At 39.4% G+C, this 22,688-nt stretch overlaps 1 long non-coding RNA gene across 1 annotated transcript in view; it reads left to right on the forward strand.

Moving 5' to 3' along the window:
• Positions 1 to 22,688, forward strand: part of LOC122809392 — a 247,527-nt gene that overhangs the window by 201,703 nt on the left and 23,136 nt on the right. Inside the window, exon 2 of the long non-coding RNA XR_006365895.1 lies at positions 9,105 to 9,175. This is a non-coding gene — a long non-coding RNA (uncharacterized LOC122809392). The remainder of the gene's footprint in view (positions 1 to 9,104; positions 9,176 to 22,688) is intronic.

Genomic DNA, 22,688 nt, shown 5'->3' on the forward strand with positions numbered 1-22,688 from the left:
AGGAATTAAGTTATTGGGAGCAAATAACTAGACAGGGAAGGTAATAGAATGGGAATATGCCAAGAAGACATTTAGACTGCAGGCTGGAGACTGCCTTCCCTATTAGGGATTGATATTAGAGAATAGGAAAAAAGAAAGGGATAGGGGAATCCAAAGTAAAAGACCTGCTGTTTTTAGTTGCATCTGGAACAGAAGCTGTTGTTAAAAACAAGGGATAATTAGTAGGGCGTATAAAACTTTGTATAACTATAGGAAATCAGAGGAGGTTAGAAAAAATTGGAAGACCGGTTTGGATGCACATTTCACAAGGAAACAATGGCTGGACATATATATATATATATATATATATATATATATATATGGCTTTCAAATAATGAAACATATTCTAGAAAATTTAGGATTTATGCTTGGAAGTGTTTGCATAGGTATTTTTATACCCCAAGCAGACTAAAGAATGGTTCCTCAGGTAGATGGCAGACGTTGGAGGTGCTCTGTGGAAGAGATAAGTTGGAACATATATATTGGTAGTGTAATGAGTTGGCAGACTTCAAAAATTATCTACACAGTACGCTGGTCAGAAATATTAGGTGAACAAATGGGTGTAAGTGATTTTTTGTTTTTGAACTGGGATACAAGATCTGAATTACCTTATATAGTAAGGCCTTGCTAAGTTCAATTCTGGTGGTTGCCAAAAAGCAATTACTAGAACATGGAACTCAAAGTCTAAACCAACTGTACTTTAAGTATTAAACACTAACAGAGATAAAAGAAACATAAGTGTGATCTTTAGAAAAGGGTAGGTGCAACTTATGTCCAAAAATGGAAGTTATGGGAACAATACATGAAAGATAATGTTTTGGAAGAGGAGTGTGAATTAAGGGAAGGCAGGAATTGATCATTTTATGTAATGTTGGATTGATGATTGTTATACAAAAAATATATATAACTTATGTTTGCAACTAGGAACATGTTAATATGGTTTGTTTTCTGCTATATAAATGTATGTTTCCCTGTGTCTTAAGTGATAACTCAAAAAAGGTGTTAAAATAGTGGCAAGGTGGAGACTGATCTTGGGAAAGTTGGTAGTGCCCTTCATTAACATCATGTCCCAATGTAAAAGATGAATGCTGGTGATAGATGGAGAAGTGAACACTTTGGAAAAGACCATAAACAGAAGTCATAAATACAGAGAGACATGGGAGAACAGTGACTGTGGACTCTGGCAGTAGTGAGCTTCACACAACTGTTGGTCATCACAGTGCTGCCAAATATTCCAAAGTTTCTGTTGCTGAAGTTTGGAGGAGCTGTAAGGTAAATACAAGTCAGGGTACTTGTTGACAATTACTGCAAGATTTTGTCAATATAAACTGTCTGAAGGAAATGAAGCTTATTCCCTTGTTTCTAGTATGCATATCATAAGATGGCTGCAATGAAGTTTTAGGGACATTTTGTCATGTAGCTGAAGGATTTTAGCCCTGTGACTGGACTTCTGTAGACTGGCTGCTTTTTGTAGAAATATGTTGAGATTCTTGTGCTGTGTGCAGAGTATGAGTAAAGCAACCATCCGGATGTGTGATGGGATATTCCTGACTATAGGAAGAGTTATGTGGCAAATTTATTCTGCTTTTTGCCTTTGTCAGACTTGCAGATGAGTTCAAAATCATGCCCCTACAGCCAGCCTGGGTGGCATAGAGGCAAAAAGCCCTGACTGCAGCCAGGTGACTCAAGTTCAATTAGCAGCTGAGGCACATTACGGAGATGGCAAGGAGTACGCCCATTCTGGGTACAAGGGATGGAGGCAGATGTCAATATATTGACCTTACTTCAGTTACATCTATGCTGCAGTCCAACCAGAGTGGGCTGTCTTCAGGAACCTAATGTCAGGAAATGTGTGCTATTTCATAAAGAAAATAAGTTGCAGTATAGTTTAGAACTGTGTTGTATAGCTTACTTATAGGAACCATGTGTCTACATTCTGAATACTGGATCTTCATTAGTGTGATGTGTTTGCAGCATTCCAATACAGCATCTAGTGTACTTTTTAATAACAGCTGTTTTATTTGTTCAGGCTTGTGTAACTGGCAGCATCCAGTTTGTTTTGTTATGAATCCAAGAACTGTGGCTACACAAATACCACATAAGGTTATATTTCTGAAGAATGACTAAGAAGTAGCTACAGCCCTTACTGAGTGAGCACACACTAGGCAAAGAAGGCAGTGTTTTATGGTATTCCCATAACAAATTAATGCAGTGAATTAGCCATCAAGATAAAGTAATTTCAGAAACTTTACAGCCCAATTTCTGGTTTTAAAAGGAAAAATCAACTGGCATTTTTTCTTTAAGACTTGTTTTTCTCTATGTAAAATCTTAGTTGTCTGTGAATATCCAGACTATAACAAATTGAGATTTGTTTCAATGGTTACCAGAGGCAGAAGTAATAGATTTCACTGGAAAAATATTTTATTGTTTTTTTTTCTAAGTGCTTTTTATTCCTATGCCTGATCAAGGTTCTCCCCATTGGACTCTACCCATTTGTTCTTCTGTACAAGATATTCCCAGTATTGGGGCAAGAGACATGCTGAGAAGTCACCATCCAGGCTGTCCTGAGGGGCTTTGTACCCATACTGGCATTATATCAATGACGGCATATTGGTTAGGCCCTAATCTTCCCCTGGGTGGAGAGATGAGCAACCCACATTACAGTTGGGGCAACAAAACTCTCCCACAGGTGTGCTAGAAAGCATGTAGAGATGTACCCCTGAAGTGGCTTGGTGATTAAAAATCCATCCCATCCCTGTGGCATTTGCAGCACCACCCCTCTTCTGGCAGATTTTGAGATTGAAAAGCCCTGGTTCACCTCTCATTGTAAAGATAAACATACCAATCCAAGCTCCAACAGACATCCAAGCCACTAAATGAACTTGTCTCATCTGGGACATTGTCAAGACTATGTCCCTCTACATCAGTGGAGCTGGCAAAAGGATATGTAATCCTTTTGAATAATGAAGTACTGAGGATATATGCTTAGCTTACAATTCACAGACTCTTGTAGCTGAAGTCTTGGCCACTAGAAAGAATGCTTTCCAAAAAGTGTACTTCAACTCAGTTACGGCCAGTTCAAAAGAAAAAAAAATCAATTTTAAAATAGAATATAAATCTTATAAAAGGGCAGGATCCTTGAAAGGAATCCATATAAGTGATGTCCTTTTCAAAAATGCCTTATATACTTAAACTATGCTAAATAACAAAGTCAGATCCATAGTTAAAGTTTGAAATGGCTGCCAAATGCACTATATTAGAGAAATAACTTAATCCTTAGTAACACTAAATGAGCACTGAAAGTATCTAAACTTTTTTGAAGTAGCCTAATGGAAAAAAATGTCCATTTGCTTTTGTACAGCTGTGTGCTGTTTGGCCTCTGGGCAGGCATTAACACTAGGACTACTCTGGTAGAGTTAAGAACTGTCAGCCATTACCGGGAACTGCAGTAACCATGTAGTTAAGATAGGAGTGGAGATCATGGTGAGGTTTCTGGACAGATGGATCAAAAAGCTTCTGAAGGGCCCAGGTGCAGAGATGCCTCCAGAAGATGAGACCTGAAAAGAGGAAACCACAGTTGTCAAGACCAAAATAGGGCCATAAAACATTTTGGACTTCTTTTGTATGGGTTACTAAATTAATTTTGGTAATGGAGAAATAGGGAAAGAGTAAAGGAATCCTGAGGGCCATTTCTAAATGACAGCATCCCTGAGGTATTCTGCTGGAAAAAGGATGATGGAACAAGAAACTTCTGCACTTTGTGTTGTCAGGGAATACAAAGAGGAGATTGAAGGAAGGCTTTCCCTCGTGATCAGTCCTCCACACTATTGGTGATCTGAAAGGTGATTCATGAAGCATCATTAACAAAAGGCTAGAGCCTTTCCGCTACAGAGCTGGCTTAATCCCATTCCCATACATTCATCATTTCTTGACAGAAAGGGTAGGAGTGAGTTCCCCTGTGTTTGCCACTATATGTCATGCCACTGTTATTGCACCCTGAGATATGAAGCCCTGAAATTTGGGCAGGACTGCCCTTGTTTCTAGAACACTGATGTTCATACTAATACCTTGGACAATCTACCCTTGACAATTTCACTCCCACCCAAGAGCAGAGGCATCTGTGGCAATAGCCACTTGAGTGGGGAGTTGGACAGAACTTCCACAGAACCATAAAAAATACAAGGTAACTGGGCCATGTGGCCATTTACACCATGCCAGTGCCCCACCTTAGACCTTACCTCACCTCACTTTTTCAAGGAGAGGAAGGCAAGTCATGCTGAGGTAAACTTGTGAATACCCATCCAATAATCTAACTCAATTTTAAAGGGAAAATAGTGTGTCACATTGCTTGATCTGGACTAGAAGTTTGTTCCACTGAAGGGGGTATTTGTTGTGTGATGAATATATCTCTTTGCTGTGATTTATCTGCTGAAGCGAGTCCAAATATCTAGTCCTAGTGATCATTGGACTGCTTGATTTGTGGAGATACAACATGTCTGGGATTGCTGGATTCCTAATGGCCCACAAAGCAAGGCACAAACCATCCCTAAGGAGTTTACAGGTTACTGAATACAGGCACAATGTCTGCAGCCTCTCCTGGTAGCTCAGGTCATTTAGGTCCATGATCTCTTTTGTTTGGAACCTCTGTGGTGTCTTCAATTGCCTAATATGTCTAGTAAGATACATCCCACAGGAGGGAACTGCATTATATGATGGGCCTGATCAGTGTGGAATACCTAGCTCAGGTTAGAGTCAGGCTTGGTCTGCAGATACATAATTTTAACTGTGACTTGCAAGCCCTGGTAGTCTTGACCTATTTTTCATAATGTCTTTTATATGAGACCACTGAAATTTCAAGGTCCATTGTAACACCATTATCTGCAACCTGGAAAATGAAACCATGTAAATTGTTTTCTGTGAAAAAAATTGCTGTTCTGTGTTTTCGTACTTTTTGGTATTCGAACTTCATGGTTCAATATTACATCATTTGAACTCCTGTGAGTTTGACGATGTAATATAGACCCCCTTAGTGGTGGGTCTATATTACATCGTCAAAGTTTCTAAACTTCAAACTTCATATGGTCGAGACCATAAGATCACATTTTTGAAACTTCGAACAGTTTAAATGGAGATAGCTGCAGAGCATGGAATGGGAAATGTACTGTTGTCTTCACTGTAGTGCGATCTTGGAGTTGGTTAATTTAATTAGCAGGGAGTGTGATGGGTGCAGTGGGGCTTGCCACCTGCACAAACAATTTTTTTTTATTGAAGTTTCAAACTTTCAAAACTTCAATGTTGTGGTCTCAATCATATGAATTTCAAAGTTTTGAAAGCTCAATCTTCCAAAGTAGATCCCATTAAAGAGGGGTAGGAGGCAAACCATGCCCACATGGGGATGCAGGAGGGGGGCTTGCCCCTTGCAAAAAACATTGTTTTGTGCTATGTTTTATGAATACTGCTTTATATGATAGGTAATTCAGTGAAATGAGGTTTCAGTCAAATAGGTTTTCAGTTAACTGCAGTTCTATCAAGTGATAGTACATTGATTTTATCAATGCAACAGCAGCCCTCCACAGAGAGAAAAAGAAACTCATGAATGAATAATTTTATTTTTTTTTCTACAGGACTGGCCTAATGACTCCCTTTCCTGTACCCAGCTGACCCATTTCTTCCTTCATTGTAGCAAGAACCCTCCAAGCCCATTCATTCATTCATTCATTCATTCATTCACCAGTGCAGACAAAAGTCCAGTGGTAGAGACAGCCAGTCTGCAAATCCTGCACCACCTCAGCAGCCTATGAGCTATACTACAGTTGCTTCAGTTAGTACATGTGCACTTCTACACATATTCAACCTTTCGACTAAACTGCACACAGCTTACAGTAAAGGCACACCAGGCTTTTCATGCTGTTGTGATATGCCTAATGTAGGTGTCAACAATGCGGGCAGCCACAGTGGTACAGCAGTTAGCGTTGTCACCTCACATCAAGAGGTTCTCCGGTTCGATCCTCGGCTGGGGTGCCTTCTGTGCAGAGTCTGCATGTCCTTCATGTGGTCACGTGGGTTTCCTCTGGGTGCTCTGGTTTCCTCCCACATCCCAAAGGCATGCTGTAGGTGGATTGGACACACTAAAATTGGCCCTAGGTGTGAGTGTGTGCCTTCTGTGGAAGGTTGGGTGCCGGGCTGGCAACCCGACACCGTAAAACTCTACTGCCAATCATGAGCGGACAGGTGATCTGCTGTGGCAACCCCTAACCAGGAAAAGCCGAAAGAAGAAGGTGTCAACAATGCAATAAGCCAAGCTGCCTCCTGCCCTTCAGTATAGTATAACTGAACTGATGTTGTGTGCTCACTCCCATCCCCCACCCTGTCCCTCCAGCACCCATGCCACTAGGTGAACAGAGGCTGTCTGGGGTGCAGTCATGACTTTATCTCTGCATTGTGTGGCTGGGTTATAGATGAAGAAAATGACATATTGTTTGTGCTCTTCAAATTATTGCTAACCAATGATTATTTCAAAATTGCTGGGAAATACTTTTAACAAACTAAGGGAATTGCTATGAGTACATCATGGCTCCCAGCCCAGTGAATGCACTCCTAGTTTTGTGAGGAGGTCACACCATACATAATTCACCCTTTAAGTGGGACATTTCTTCCTATCTCTCATTGAACCCAGAGTTATTCATAAATATATTTTTCAAGCCAGCTAGGTTGAAACAGTTGCATTCATTTAGCACACCCTCCAGATTCACAAAAATGTTATTAATTCACAAGCCCTTAGATTTATAAGGCTGACTACCAAACTCAGCAACTTTCTCACTAAGACTTACATGAACAACCTCCTGGACAATGGTTACAGATGTAAAACACTCAGGACACTATCACGCCTGTCTACAATTCTAAACTCACAGAAATGCCATGGCAGACTAAGTATTCCCTGTGGAAAGCACTGTTGGAGATGCTGGGTGGGAAGATTGGTGTGATGAGGGAGATGACTTTTCTGAGCTATAATACAGAATCAGAATTGCATAGACATGGTAAGGCCTTTCTGTGTCTAATTATGGTGGCTGCCAAAAAAGCAATTACTAGAAAATGGAAATCAAAATCTAAACCAACTATATTAGAAGTAGTGAATATAGTAACAGAGATAAAACAACTGGAATGGAGATCTTTAGAAAAGGGTAAGAGCAACCTACATAGGAAAACAATGGAAATTGTGGGAACAATACATACAGGGGAGGAATGAGGTTTAAAAGGCAGTATGACTTAAATGAGCTATGCAATGTTTGATTGAAAATGATTGGTAGAAGTGATGTATAATGTTTGCAACTGGGAGTTTGTCAGTATGGTTTGTGATATAAAATGCCTGCAACTAGGATTGTATTGGTGTGGTTCATTTATATAAATGTATGATTGCTTATATTGTATGTGATGGTTTAATACAGATGTTTTTTGTTTAAAAAAAGAGTGCAGAAATTGAATAATTTATGTAATGTACCTTAGGTTAATGATGTTTATCAATATATGTAAAGTATAATGTTTGTTACTTTGATTACTTTTGTATAAATGTAAATTTGCCTATATCACAAGTGATATTATAAAGGTGTTTAAAAAAATAAACTCACAGAAATGCCAGATGCCCTAGACTCACTGGAGAAGGACTTGAACTATGGAATATTAAGTGAGCTCAGCAACTCTGCTGCAACCAAACAGATGATTATTACTTGTAACTCTAACTCCAGAACAACTCATAAGGTCATCAGAAACAGAGGGAGGATCATTACAGGAAACCGGTCTATTAGCAACTTCCTTGGGCCAACACCACAATTATTCTATAAGAAAATGAAGAACCTCAAGAGCAGACAAGTCTTCCATATAACTCCATACAACCAGAAACCCCTGGGTACATATGCTGCTATAGTACTTGCCTGAATTGCTTATGAGGGAGAATTGTCTATGATTGGTCTCATGTATAAAAAGGACTTTCATTTCCAAACTATGCTATAACTGTAAAACTATCATGGTCATTTAAGTAACAAAATGTTCAAAATATCTCACTTTCTATATTCACGAGAAAAGAATCTTGGAGCATATACAGTGCATCTCCAAAAGGGTAAATCACAATGTGATTTCCAGGCATCTCAGACAAGCATGAACTTTACAGAACACCTTCCATGTGCTAGACTGTGTACCCTACACCTCACTCAAGGATGAATCAGGATGCCTTCCAGAAAGAAAACAAGAAACTTAAGTGGCAAATCAGACTAAACACCTTTAAGCCACTAGGACTGAACAAAACTTAAAAGTTTTCTTAGACTCTTTCATTGCAAGGGCAAGAACTACTACTGATCCTCTTCACCTGAACATTCCCGCTCACGCTTCAAGAGACTCTGGGAACACACACACACAAGGTTATTTACCAGTTAAAATGCATAGCTATTTATTGTTCTAAAACCTCATGTCTGAATTTTGGACTGCTGGAGTATCATTTAATTTTTAGTAGCTCCAGATTTGTACTTGCACACTAATTTCTAGTTGTTCTTTAGCAGATTTCTGTTGAGGTTCATGGTTAATTAACTTACTCAGTAACATTGTGTTTTTGCTGCTTCTGTGCTACATACCTAAATAGTATGTTTTTTTCTTCTTTGGATTACTACAATGCAATGTGTGACATTCAACTAACTAAAGGCCAGGACTCATCTTCAACACAAATATTTCAATATTTTTTCATGTAAGATCTTTTTTCCTTACATTTCTCATTAAGGAATGCATGATTTATTTAATGTTCATCGCGACAAATGTGTTGTTTCTATACAATTTGAACAGAAAAAGATATCTCATCATATGTTTTTTCCTCATGAAAAATGCACGTAATTTTTAATGTCACTCTACATGCATTTTTTGATTCATTAGGTTATTTACGTCTGACATTATTTAACTATTTCACAATCTTGGTAAGACATGTTTTCAGTTGTCTTTGATTCAAGGATGCGAGATTTCATAGGAAATACAAGGCAACATTCTGTCAATACCTACCCTTAAACTGTGTCTCCTTTTTCAAGCAGGGCTACATTGGTCGCACCAGTGATGAATTTGTACATACCCGTCCAATCATTCATTTCTTGTTTGAAGGAAGGTAATGTATCACACTATATTGTCTCTCTCTCTCTCTCTCTCTCGCTCCCCTGTGATTTATTATTTGGCTTATTTATTTATTCACATTTGATGACTGGGGAAGTTGGACTGGGCAGCCCATTTTCAGTGAAAAGACCTGGGCAGAAAAGCTCCAAATTGTTATAAAACATTATAGCAAACTTGACGTAAAACCACTGTCATATAATTTGTATCAAGTCTTAACCATTTAATATTTAGAGAAATGTTAGACAGTTTGTAGAGAAATTAAGTGTAAGTTAGTCAATTACAAGCAGGAATTGCAATATGGAGTGAGGGAACAAAAGGCTTATGGTACATTTAGAGATAAAGTCAGGGAAGAGAATTAGATAGAAGTAAGTGAAGAAGGGAGAGTAAGGAGGTACAAGGAATAAAAAAGTACTTGTTCACATATTGGGATTTGATTTGTGGAGAAACGAGATCCAGAACCTCCTGTCCCTAATGGCATGGAAGACAAGGCAGAGATATTTCCTAAGAAGTTTATACTATACTGAATAAAGGGACAGTGCTTTCTGTCTTTGCTGGTAGTATGGGGCTTTTAAGCCAGGGTCTTTCTAGTTGTTTTATATGTACAGTGAGGTACATCCCAAAGTGGGTCCCATATATAATAATTGACCTAATCAATGCTGAATATAAGGGGACGATGACCTCAGTATGATACTCCTTTTTTGTTGACTTGTGTAACAAAGTGTTTAACAACATTCTCATATTGGAGTTTGATGAAGCCTGTGCTGCATGTTAGGAGGAGGGGCTGTTTACAAATGTGATCATTTTCCACATTTTAGCATTACTTCTGAGTCCACTTCTAGTACACCAAGTATTTATGAGTGGAAGCTCTTGATGAATGGCTTTGGCATCAGTGGGGAACTTGACAATGACTACCAGTTTTAATCATTTTCAGACCCCCTTTTTCCCCATTTTCTACATGGGGTTGGGGAGTTGTGTCAACTGTCACCATTTCTCTCTATCCAATGCCACTCATCTACTTTTTTGACATCCTTAACTCTTGCAGGTCTTCTCTTACACAATCCATCCACCTCTTTACCGGATGCCATAATTTTCTCTTGCCTTCATCCTGCCTGTCCTAATTCTTCTTTACCAGATTGGCTTCTGCTTTTCTGTATGTGCCCAAACCACTGTAATGTTCTTTTGACCTTTTCTGCAATTGTAGCTACTTTGGCTTCTACTCTTATGTCCTCATTTCTTTCTCTTTACCTTAGTGTGCATCCTACCATCCACCTTAAGCACTTCATTTCCATCACTTTTAGCTGCTTCAACTGCTCTGCCTTTACTGCCCAAGTTTCTGTACCATACAGTAGTATTGGTTGCACCACTGCTTTGTACACCTTTTCCTCCTCTTTGGCATTCGTCTGTCATATACTACATCTGACACTCCTGTGCCAGTTGGCTGCAGCCCCTCTGATTCTAGCTTTGACCTTCTCATTCAGACTTCCCTTCTCCTCCACCCTTCCTAACTATTTGAAGCTGTTAACCTGTTCCACTATTTTTTTCTTCTACCTCAATTCTCAGCTTCTTCCGATTCCCCTTTTGCTGCCACTGCAACTGTCATATCTGTACTCAGTTACTTCCCATGTGCCTCCAGTTTTACATTACACTCCCCCATCCTTTTCTGAAGTTCTTGGTCAGAGTCTGCCTGTAATGCCACAGTGTCTGCATACATCGACTTTGTTGATCTGTCCCCTCTGACCTGTTTGCTAATGTAGTGCATCACAACTATGCAGTGGGCTCAGAGCCAAACCCTAATGCACACCCACTCTTACTGGAAACCCACTCTGTCTGTACTTGTGTCATTGGGTCTTTGTACACATCTTGCACTAATTCTATTAGTGTTTCTAGGACTATGAACCACTGCAGGACTGCCCAGATCAGTTTTATTGGGACTTCGTCATACGCTTTTTCTGAGTCTAGGAATACCCAGTTGGACACTCTCCTTATTTCTAGTTTCTTCTTAAGTATGTGTGTCAAACTGCAAACAGTGAATCAGTTGTGCTGCATCCTGATCTGAATCTGAACTGCTCATCTCCCATCTTACTTTCTACTGCTTTGCATATTTATGAATCACCATCTCCAAAACTTTCATGCAATTTGAGGAGTTTGATACCTCTGTACTGCCCACAGTTGTGAATATCCCCTTTGTCATTGAACCCTGACACTAATATGCTTATTCTTCAGTTATCTGGGGTATGCCTTTCTCTCCATACTGCTATGGTTACCCTCAGAAGCCATTTCCTCCAATATCTCATTCAACATGTTTAGCATATCCGCTGTGACTTCATCTGATCCTGCCACTTCCCCTGACTTAATTTTCCTTAGTGCTGCTCTTACTTATTCCATGGTGGGCTCTTCCTCTTCTCTTATCATAGGCTGTGTCAGGGGCAGTAAATCTTCTGTGAGATTTTCTTCATTCAGAAGCTGCTGTAAGGACTCCTTTCATCTGCCTGTGATGTCCTGTGGACTAATGAGCAAATTGTTGTTGGCATCCCTTACGAAGGGTGTTTGACTGTCTTCTTTATCTTTCTGTCTTTGCTTTGCAACATGATATAGTTTCTTTGTGCCATCTACTCAGTCACTTTAAAGAAGCTGGTAGAGTGGCACTGATGCCTTCTTTGCAATTGCAACTCCTTTCTTAGACTCTGTTAGCCAACCAGTATTCCTCCCTAGCTTAGTCCATCTTTTCCATCTCCCATGCACTCATTCTTTCTTTTGATGATTTCTTGGACTTCTGCATTCCACCACCAGCTTTCCTTATGTACCTTATTTCCATACCTGGCTCAGCCACATATCTGTTCTGTAGTTCTCACACAAGCCATTCTGATATGCTTACATTCTTCTTCATCTACACCTATTTCCTCTCCCTTCTGAGGTACCAGAGCATTCCTTCATTTGTTGTGCTTTCTCTCCAGTCAACTTCCAGGTCTTCAGCCTAGTCTCTGTTGACCTTAAAAGCCTTTTCTGACCACTGCTTGTAGCTAATTGTGGCAAGCAGTGGTTTATGCTGTGGGCCAACGGTTTCAATGGGGATGACTTTGCAATCAGTAATTCTACCCCGGTGCTCTTACCTTACTAGAAGGAAATCTACCCGAGTTGCATGTTGACCACTCATATGTGATTTTGTGACAATCTCTCTTTCTGAATCATGTGTTGACTACATTGAGCCATTTGCCAGACAGAAGTCTACAATGTCCTTTCCTTCTTTTTTCCTGTTGCCCCAGCCTACTGGACCTAGACTGTCCTCATATCCTGTTCTTTCTGTCCCGATATGTGCATGCAGGTCATCCATTATCAACAACAATTCATGCTGCCCTGCTTTATCTAATAGGCCCTCCAACTGCAGCCTGAATGCATTTTTTCCCTCACAATCACAACTCTGCTGTGGGGCTAAGATTATGAATACTGCCCTATGATTAGGCTGTGTGTGATTACCATAAGTAGAGATTCCAGATCCCAAACCAAGCGACTCTGCTGCACTGTTCTCTAATCTTGTTCCATGGATACATAGTGAGTGTAGCAATTCTTAGTCCATGTTTGGTAGGTTGATTAGTATTACATGCAGCTTTTGCTCAATAGAGCTATCCTGGGTAATTCAAGCTAGGCAACTGGACACAGACTGGCCAGAAGCTTATTAATCCACAGCTGCTCTGGTGGGCTTTATGATGGGCACATGCTGGCCAACAGGGGCATATACACCCCTCCCACGGTTAGCATGCATCCCTGGCATAGGTGGTAGTAGGCCTATGCACAGTTTTAAATCATCTGCAATCTTTGGGCCATGGTCTGGAGATCAGAAAAGTAAATGTCAGGCAGAAGAGGTCCCAGCACCAAACCCTGTGGGACTCCACTGGTCACCTTCAAGCTCTGATGTGGCACCTGCTTCCTGCACAGTGTGGGTTCTATCAATTACTCCAGTCTGCTATCCATTTTACTACATAGGAGTCTATTTGTAATTCATTAAGCTTAATAACTATGCTGACATGGGGATGGTGTCAAATGCCTTTGTCAGGTTAAGGTATACTGTTTGGACAGCACAACAGCTGTCAACAGCCTGTGCTGCTCTTTTGAAGTTAATCAGATTCATTAAACAGGATTTTCCCTTGAAAATAAAAAGATTGTTCTGGGTTTAGCCTGATGAGATTTTTTAATATTGTAGTTTATCAAAGCAATTTTTATATGTACTGTGTCTTAGCAAATAAGGCTTGTCAAGCTGATGTCCCTATAATTCCTGGGGTCAGTGGTTGGGCCACCCTTATGGAGTGGCATTGCTACTGCTCTGCATCAAACCTTAGAGACAAAGCCAGTGACTAAACTAAGGTTAAATAGTTTAAAGAGTGTAGCTGCCAGGGCATGTTCAGCCCTGTTAGCCATGTATACTGTCAGGTCTCACGGAGGAAGTATTTTTAGTCTTGGAGAGTATATTCAGTACATGTTCTTTACAGAGGATGGAGGAGGGCTGATGGAGCTTTGACAGACATTATTTGATGTAAAATTTGCACTGAATTTGTTTGCTAGTATATTGGCAAAGTCTACTTGATCAGAGTAGGTGGTGCCATTATGAATAAATTCAGAAAACTGCTGGGTGTTATTTCTTAGTTTTTTAATGTAGCTGAAAAAGGATTTGTCACCATTCCAAGCTTCAGATGCTAACCTAAGTTCATGGGCTACTTCTAACAGTACTTTTCAAGTTTTTAGCCAATTCAAAAACACCAAACACAAAAAAGCTTTAAATAAATATTTCCTTGACAGGAGTGCATTCTGTGGATGTTATTTTGTGGATTTTTAGCCAATTCCTTGTTAAGAGTTTTTTTGACCTACTGCATACTTTAAAGATTTTTTTCTTTTATTGTAGAAATTATGTTGGAGGGCCACCAGGGTGGTTTGCTTTAAATTTCCCATATTTGGATCAGGTTGGGACTGATAGTTCTATGTATTTATCTAAGAGGGAATATAATTCCTTTGTGATGCCATCTGACATGGAAATATCTGGGGTGATGCTGCTATACGTGAATTCTAAACTTCATCATAATATTTGATGCAATATTGATTTCAGTAGGTTTAGAGCTTTGAAAGGTGAAAGTAACTAGTTTATGATCTGGCAATCTGGGAAATAGATACCAGGGGAATAGTACAAGAAGCTATATTTGTGAGGACTGGTTCTAGACTATAATGTCTTCCAGTAGGTTTGGTAATCTGGTCCGGCGAGTTTTGTTTATTAAACTTAAGAACTTTTGGGCATACCCTACATTAGAGCTAGAGTTACTCCAGTTTATTGAGGTGTAGTTAAAGTCTCCCAAAACAATGGAGTTCTTGTTTATAGGGAATTCATCAAGTACATTTAGGAACCTTACAAGATTTTCAGTGACATACCGTTTGTCCTGTAACAGAATATAAATGGATAATTGGTTCTGTTGAGTGTGATTTGGAACACTGTAAGTTCAGTCTGTGGAATTGTAGAGGTAATATGGTCCACTGCCATCACATCTGAAGGCATGGTAGGCAAGACCTAGGTACGGAAGGAGTGTTTTGTTAACCAAGTTTCAATAACTACACAGATATGGATATGTTCCAAATTCAAATGATCATCATGGTCAGTTTACTGTTGAGACTTCTGGCACTGAGCAGAGCCACCTTAATGTGATTCTGTTCTGGATTTGATATGTTAGATATGCAGGGATGTTAATTAGCTGCACTCTGTCAAAAACATGTACTGTGGGGAAAAGCAAAGGCTTTAGCCACCTCTGTGCAGATGCTTTGGAATGGGAGGTGTAGGCAATCATTTGCAAAGCATGTAGGATTTGATGCAGACACATACTGGATCCTCCTTGAATGACACCAATTATTTAGCCAATATTATATTTATATTTAGCTGTCAGCCATACCAGTTACCTTTTCTTTGTATATATGCATCACTCTTGGAGAAGGAAGGATTCCACTCAGAACCAGAGTCTTGCCTGCATTTATGACACGCATGGATAGTTCTGACATATCCTTCTGTACATCCATATGGACTTGTATCTCAAATTATTTGCCTCCACATGGATCATTACCAAGTCTTAGCCATACTTTTTAGGTAAAAGGGTCTTAAAGGCCCTTGAGATATCAGAGATAATGGCACCTAAAAGACAACTCACCCTAGTGAGAGAAGAATCAGTGTGACTGACTATAGAGTAACTGATCACCAAATCATTTCTATTTGCAGAGTGTTCTGGTGTACTGGATTTGAGATAATTTAATTGTCGGTAGCTCTGTGTTCAAGGCATGCCTGGAGGTGATGTGTTACTGGAGTTTTGCTCAGATCTATTCTTCATGGGTCTAGGAGGCTGTTGCAATTATTTTTACAGCCTCAAAACAAGACATTCTAGTGTGGGTTGATGTAGAATGTAGTGCCTATGTATGTTGATCACAAGTCTTTTTTTATTTTGAAAGTGAGGCCTCCACATTTGTTAAATATTTGTATTTCTCACAGACCCTCTTGTGTTGAGTAAGACTGTGAGCATAAGGCAGTTACAACACTACTTTGATACCAAGTGCTATACAGCAGAATAGAAACAAGCAGGCTGACCTCCCATCTAGGTACTGGACAGTGTACTAAACAGGAAGGAAGATATGAAGGGGAGAGTATAACTCAAGCAATGTAAGAATAGAAGCTTCCAGTTTAATTTTATAGTGTTCACTAATATGAGCAGATGAGACTGGGAAGAACTTCTAAAGACAATTTTGGAGTAAGAACAGGTAACGGGCCAACAGCAATACTAATGGGTTTGGTGGGCACCCTTTGTTCATGGAAAACAATGAGAGAGAAAACATATTTAAATAGCTAAAAGGGAGTGACTTCACAAAATCATAGTTTTGCACTTGATGACAACAACCAATAAAGGAGGAAAGTGAGGAAGTTTTATCGTCAAATTAATATGAGGTGACAGACAAGGGAAACACTGGTTTTAAAAACACATGTAACAGGGTAAGATTTTTGCATCCACTTAGCTCTCTTGCTGAAATAACCAGATAATGGTGCAAATAGAAGTTGAAGGCCTACCTAAATAGCTCTTGGGCCTTAAACTATAAAAAAAAAAATCTACAACCCTACAACAGGCTGGAAGCACTCAGAACTTATACAACTCCGCTTGGTTCTCAAATTCCGTCAAAAAGACAACTAGACTAATTCAAAAAGGCAAAAACAGTGCACCTATTTTCTGGAATTACTAAATAAAGCATTAATAAGCTTGCAACACTTTATCCAGATGCTGAAGGGTCAGAAACAAAAACATTCATACCAATGAACCGACTGGTTACATACACTTGGAACAATACAGGATAATAGTTTGCCATACGCTATTTCCTCATGAAAAGCTTTCACTGCTAATGTATTTTTGTTGTTTGCTTACCTTTTTGGTGACCGTTAATAATTTCACAATACCCGCCCAAAAAAAAAAAAAAAACAACACACACACACACAGTCCAATAAACACTTTTCTCTACAGTAATTCAACTCCCCCCAATTATCCCTTCACCTGCGCAGCAAACTAGTCATGGCCAGTCTTTTCAGCTTTCAAACACAACATAACAATATAGCTACCTCCATTCATCCATGCTCACCACCACTCCTACTATCATTTCCTGACATACATATGTTTTACCCTGACCATATGGTGTCTCCTTACTCCACAACACATTTATGCCTAAACGTTCACACTATTATTGTTTTCTCTCTCTCTCCCTCCCCCATCTTTCTTGGCTGAAATTAGTACCATAATATTGCCCACCTCGACACTGCATCTATTCCTAAAAGCTACAACCTCTCATCAGCTAACATATCTCAGCCATCGTCTACCCAAACTGTACATCAATTTCTATGTCTGTCACATCCCCACTCTGGCCCAGTAATCAAGAAGCCTGAATCCTTACCACTGACAATGGAGAGGGACGTTCACTTGGAACAAAAATGGATACTTAGTATTTCCAGATGCAGCTCTCTGCATCAAACACAATTTCCCTTAAGAGCACACAGGGAACACACACACCATGGGGTCTAGATTTCACTCTATGTCTCCCTCTAGGTCCTCAGTAAGACTACCCAATGGCACAGCTATAGAGTTGCGCCCTTAGCCGTGTCTCCAAGCCAAGTCCTCTACCACTCACTCTCTCTGTGAAATCAGTGCTTCATGTCCCTGCTCCAAGCAGCTCATACACACACACTTTTGAGATTTGATTTAGAGACACACACACACACACACACACACTGGGGAAAGGCTGGCACAGATTTACTAGCTATGCCCCCTTCTGCTCATAAGGTACCCAATTATATGGAGTGAAATTTACATTAACACAAATGATAGTTTGCCCAGCAGCAAGGCTTCCAGGAGCGGCCAGAGCTGTCATCAAATATATACAAGTACTCTCAGAGATTAAAATATTCTCTAAAAGACTAGCTGCAAGGAGAAGTTTAAATATATTTAATAATAAATAAGAAAAGAATATGAAAATACTAAATATCTATTTACAATAAACACCAAAGTTTCAATCACAGAAAATATTACAATAACATGGATGAATAAATTCACACAGATGCAGAAAAACAGTACTTAACTAATCTCACAAAATGTTCCTGACTGACCTAATTAATTACTATTACCTGGTCACTTACTACAGCAAGGCAAGATGAAGTAGGTGAGGGCTCCTTTCTTTTCAGGTTCCAAAAACAGACTGCTCTGAGACTTCAGTTTCACCTAGTATTAAAATATCATTTTAGTGATGGATTACAGAATGACATCACATATATCTGGTCATCTGACTTCTGGTTCCCATACTACTTTTTTGTCTAGAAAATGCCAGGATTTAGCACATATGTGTGAAAATACATATCTCAAGCTTTACTAAAGTTTATTGCAGCATCTGAAAGCTGTAAAACAATTTTAACACTTTTGCTATTCCTACAAAGACTAACAAACCATACTTCTTACATACATTACTTATCTGGCTTTATTCAAAACTGTGAGATAACATCTTTATGGCCTAGGCCCAGTAATTTAATTTCAGAACGTTTTTCAAGTTAGATGCAGATGGACTGTGATTAACCCATTCTCTTCCAGTATACTTTGTTACACTATACACATTTCAACAGTTACAATACATGTATATTTCTTTTTCTCTCTAGCAGGTCACACTGTTGGTATATATATATTTTAACACAAGCTATTTTACAAATACATTTTCAACACAAGCATCTGTATAAATCAGTTTGAGAAATAAATGACATAAAATTCTTTACAAAATTCCAGCTAGCAGTTTTGGCATATGTTACACATCCACTGCCCTAATTCTCCTGGCAGAGCTAGCAATACCTCACATCATGACAGTCCCACTGTCATGAAGTCCTTTACATTTTTATTTTTTTCCTCTTTCATATTTCTGATCACTTTTTTGATGCACATTTTTGCTCACTACTACAGTCCACAACTTGATGGTGTGCACAGCATGCCAGGGGAAAGGAGAAAAACAGTGTGCGAGCCCCTAACTTGCTATACTGATCACATCACAATTTGAGGAAGTCCCCCAAGAGGAATGACAGCACCCAGGCCTTCATGCTTCACTCCACACTGCATCTCATCATTTTGTACCTCCCTTGGTCCAGCAAATTCAAGGGTCATGGTGAACATCTACTGATAGATCCTGGCTTCATTGCAGCCCACCCAAAAATTCACAGCAGTGCCAAATTCACACCTTCACCACAGTAACACATCCCTCTCCCTGCATCACTACTCTCTCTCTCCTTACTGGCAAACACTACACAAACCTTATCTTCCCCCAGGCATATGTCAATATCCTTTTAGCCTATCATCATACTCTTACTTTTACTCTTACATAAACCCAATTGCTGTGCACAAACTATGCCTCAGCAGTCTTTGACCTATCTCACACACTTTTTTCCTAACTTTATATTCACAAACAACACGCATTTTAGCCTATCATCCCTCACATCCAAATCATAGTGACACCCCCATGCACACATCACACTATCATGCTATCCCATTGGGACGATTGACAGACACACTCATCTCAACCCATAACGACACAGCTCCCTTATCCACACCACATCAGACTACAACATTTATATGACTTAGACAACAGTTCTGATGCTTCTAATTTGGTTATTCTCCCTCTGTACTTTTAGATCTGATAAAGTCTACAAGGAATTATGTAGCAGATGAAAATGTTCATCTTTTCTAAGAATTCTTTACTATCTGGAAGCTGATGTGCTTCCCTACATGTTCATATTTTTCTGTCAAGTAGGTACAAGTAGTGATGTGCACTAACCATATTTTTTCTTTAAAATGCAGATTTTTTTTCAGACGTGAAACTGAGATCCAAAGAAGAGCTAGAATCTTTATGGGGGGGCATCTATTTGCTTCCTCTTACATAACTGCCTGGCAGTTACTGTAGATGGTTAAGGCCTTGCTTTCTGTGGTCCACAGCATATACTTTGAATCCTTCCACCTTCATTTGAGCACTCTGACTCTGAGCAAGTCACATAACCAAACAGTGCCCCAGTGTCACTCAAGAAAAGGGACACATCCAGTGAATTAAAATTAATCAACTGAGTGCCTTCCTCAGCATCTTTAGATGGGAAAGGGGTAATGTCAGAGTAGGAGATGTAGATTTGCGGTCTAGGTCATGAAGAAGGGTAGCAAAATGCCTTGAGCCTTTTTGTCCTGCTATACATGAGGTGGCACAGAACAGGACTCAGTAAAACACTGCTCCCATGGACAAAGCATCAAGGTAATTAAAGACACTGGGTGAAATCTATCATAAATGTGCTTGTAGGTTTAGCATCAAGCTAGAAGCTAATGGCTGATTCCATATTGAGAAAGTACAGTTGTGTACACTTACCATAAATATAGATGTTTGAGTGTATTCACTGTTGCAGTCCTAACATATGGGTTTTCGGTCTCCCGGTAGCCCTCAGTTGGCCCGAATACCAGAGTCCTCGGTATATGACATTGGCTGCCACCGGTTGTAAAACTGATGTCAGAATGTCAGGTATAAAGCGAGGCAGCTGGCACCATTTCCTCAGTTTTTCTTGCCTTAACTGTCAGGAGCCCCCAAAAGAAGGCTGACCGAGGAAGGAAACACCCTGGAAACATGTAATACAAAAAAAATAAAAATATATAGTCTGTGCCTTAGGAAAAACGGGGAATGGAGGGTGGGAAACCAGGACTGCAACAGTGAACACACTCAAACATCTACATTTACGGTAAGTGTACACAACTGTACTTTCTTCATGTTTCACTGTTGCAGTCCTAACATTTGGGTTGATTCCAAAAGCCCAAAGGCCTTGCAAAACTGCAGAGGCAAAACCAGCCCTGGATTTAGAAAACAAGAGTAGATTGTAATGCTTTCTGAAAGTATGAACAGAAGACCAAGTAGCTGCTTCTAGAATGCCCTTAGTAGGTACACCTCTCAGAAAAGCTGCAGAGGTAGGCTGCTCTAGTAGAATAGGTCCCAATACCCTGAGGGGAAACTTCCCATGCTGTAGGTAACAAAAGTGAAAATTTAAAACTAGAATGCAAGAACATATTAGAGATATTAAAAAAAGAGTATTAACTAGCCCCATTGCTTTACATTTTATGGAATGTCACAATAGTAATATTGAATTGTTTGAATGTTGTATTTTAGAAAATATTTTTATTAAAAAAGGTGATGACAGATTAATTAAAAACATTCTGTTATTTAAAGAAACTATTTATATTTTGAAATATAATACCTTGTCACCTAATGGTTTAAACTTAGAAGTAAACTGGAAAAGTTTATTATAATTTTTGTATAACTAGTAATGTTATTTCTTTTTTTATATTGGAAGTTCTCTCTTTAAAAGATATATTGTTTGTTGATTGATTAATTTATGTAATTACTTAATTAATTGTGATATATATTGGAGTGGGTGTGTGTTTGTAACTTGTGCTCATTGAAGGCTATTATGCCGAGGCGCTAAGCTGGATTAAATTCATTTGTGAACTGGCGTTGTTTTTCAGGCTGTTGCCTTCTTTTTCTTTTGTTTTTGGTACTTTGGTATGGATACCAGTTCGTTATTAAATACTCCCAGAGTTTTTAGAGAGAATTTCTCTCCGTCAGTTAATGGGTTTACAGTTATTCCGGATGGTGACAATGGAAGAAATACTAACGCTATTAATGCCGCATCCCCTTCTACTGTTAATGGTCATACTGGAGGGGTTAATCATTCGTTTCCCGTGATGACAGTGGCTCCTGATGTATCGGTTAGACCGAAGGTTGTGAAGGATGTTACAGGTGGGCTTCCTGCGATGCTGCCGACTATTGAGGGTATGGCGAGAGCGAATGCTCCCAAGGACATGCCGGGTTCTTCTGTAACCATGGATTTTCATTTAGACAGCAGGTTACGTGTTGCCGGCTCCGCTACTAATTCTCATCGAGCAGACCCTGCAGTGAATGCAGCACCTAATGGTAACGTCTCCTCAGAATATATCACCAAACTTCTTCAAGAAAGACAGCAGAAATGTATGAACCCCTTTGGTTCTTTAGGAGGCCGGGTTGTTAACCCTACGTTTCCACAGGAAATTCAAGATAATATCAAAGAATTTGAAAAAATGCTTTTCCGGGAAACACGGTGTCATTTCAACTTATTGGGGCTTCAAAGGTATGTGGACCTTGACATTTCTCCACGAGGTTTACGGGCTTTTAAAAGCCCAGCGACACCTTTTGATAATGCAGATAGTAATGATTTGATATTTAAAGACCGCTGGCTTTCGGCGGCGCATAATTGTGCAATGGAGTGGGTTAAAATACTTGTTGATAGGGAACAACTTCTTTTGTTGAAATTACAAGAACAATTACATGTTATGCATTCTAGACTGTTGACAGACATAGGTGTGGCTAAGGTCAATGACATTTTTGCTAATTTAAATGACAATCTACATAAGTATGAGACAGAACAGATACAGTACAAATCAGTAAAAATCAAAAGAGACATTAAAGATTATGACAATGGGCGAGCGTTCTTATGGAAATGAAAACAAGATTTTCGCCCTTCTAAGAAACAAGTAAATGTTAGAAATAATAATAATAAAAAACAGCTTTCTGTGTCATTTGCTTCTTCAGAAGGCTATGGTTTGACTACTGATTCAGACACTGATTTTCCACCCCTTCCAGCTGCCAATGATTCCTTAGGGCATCAGCAACGCTTTCAGAGTGATGGCAGCAATTCCAGACGAGGATACAAAAAGAAAGACTTTGCTACGGGTTCTTCTCCGGGTGAAGGACAAACTAGACAAACATTTAAGAGGGGTAGATGGACTTGATTTTTTGAATTCTGTCTTATTGAATGATAATAATGTGGTTAACATTTCTGGCTGCAATATTTCTAATGAAGAATTATCTGTGCTTCAGTTGGGCCTTAAATTTGTTCCTACTGTCTTTCCTAGGCATCATAT

Source organism: Protopterus annectens, chromosome 8.part0 (genome assembly GCF_019279795.1).
Source record: "Protopterus annectens isolate FY-2018-M chromosome 8.part0, PAN1.0, whole genome shotgun sequence".
Taxonomy (NCBI): Eukaryota; Metazoa; Chordata; order Ceratodontiformes; family Protopteridae; genus Protopterus; species Protopterus annectens.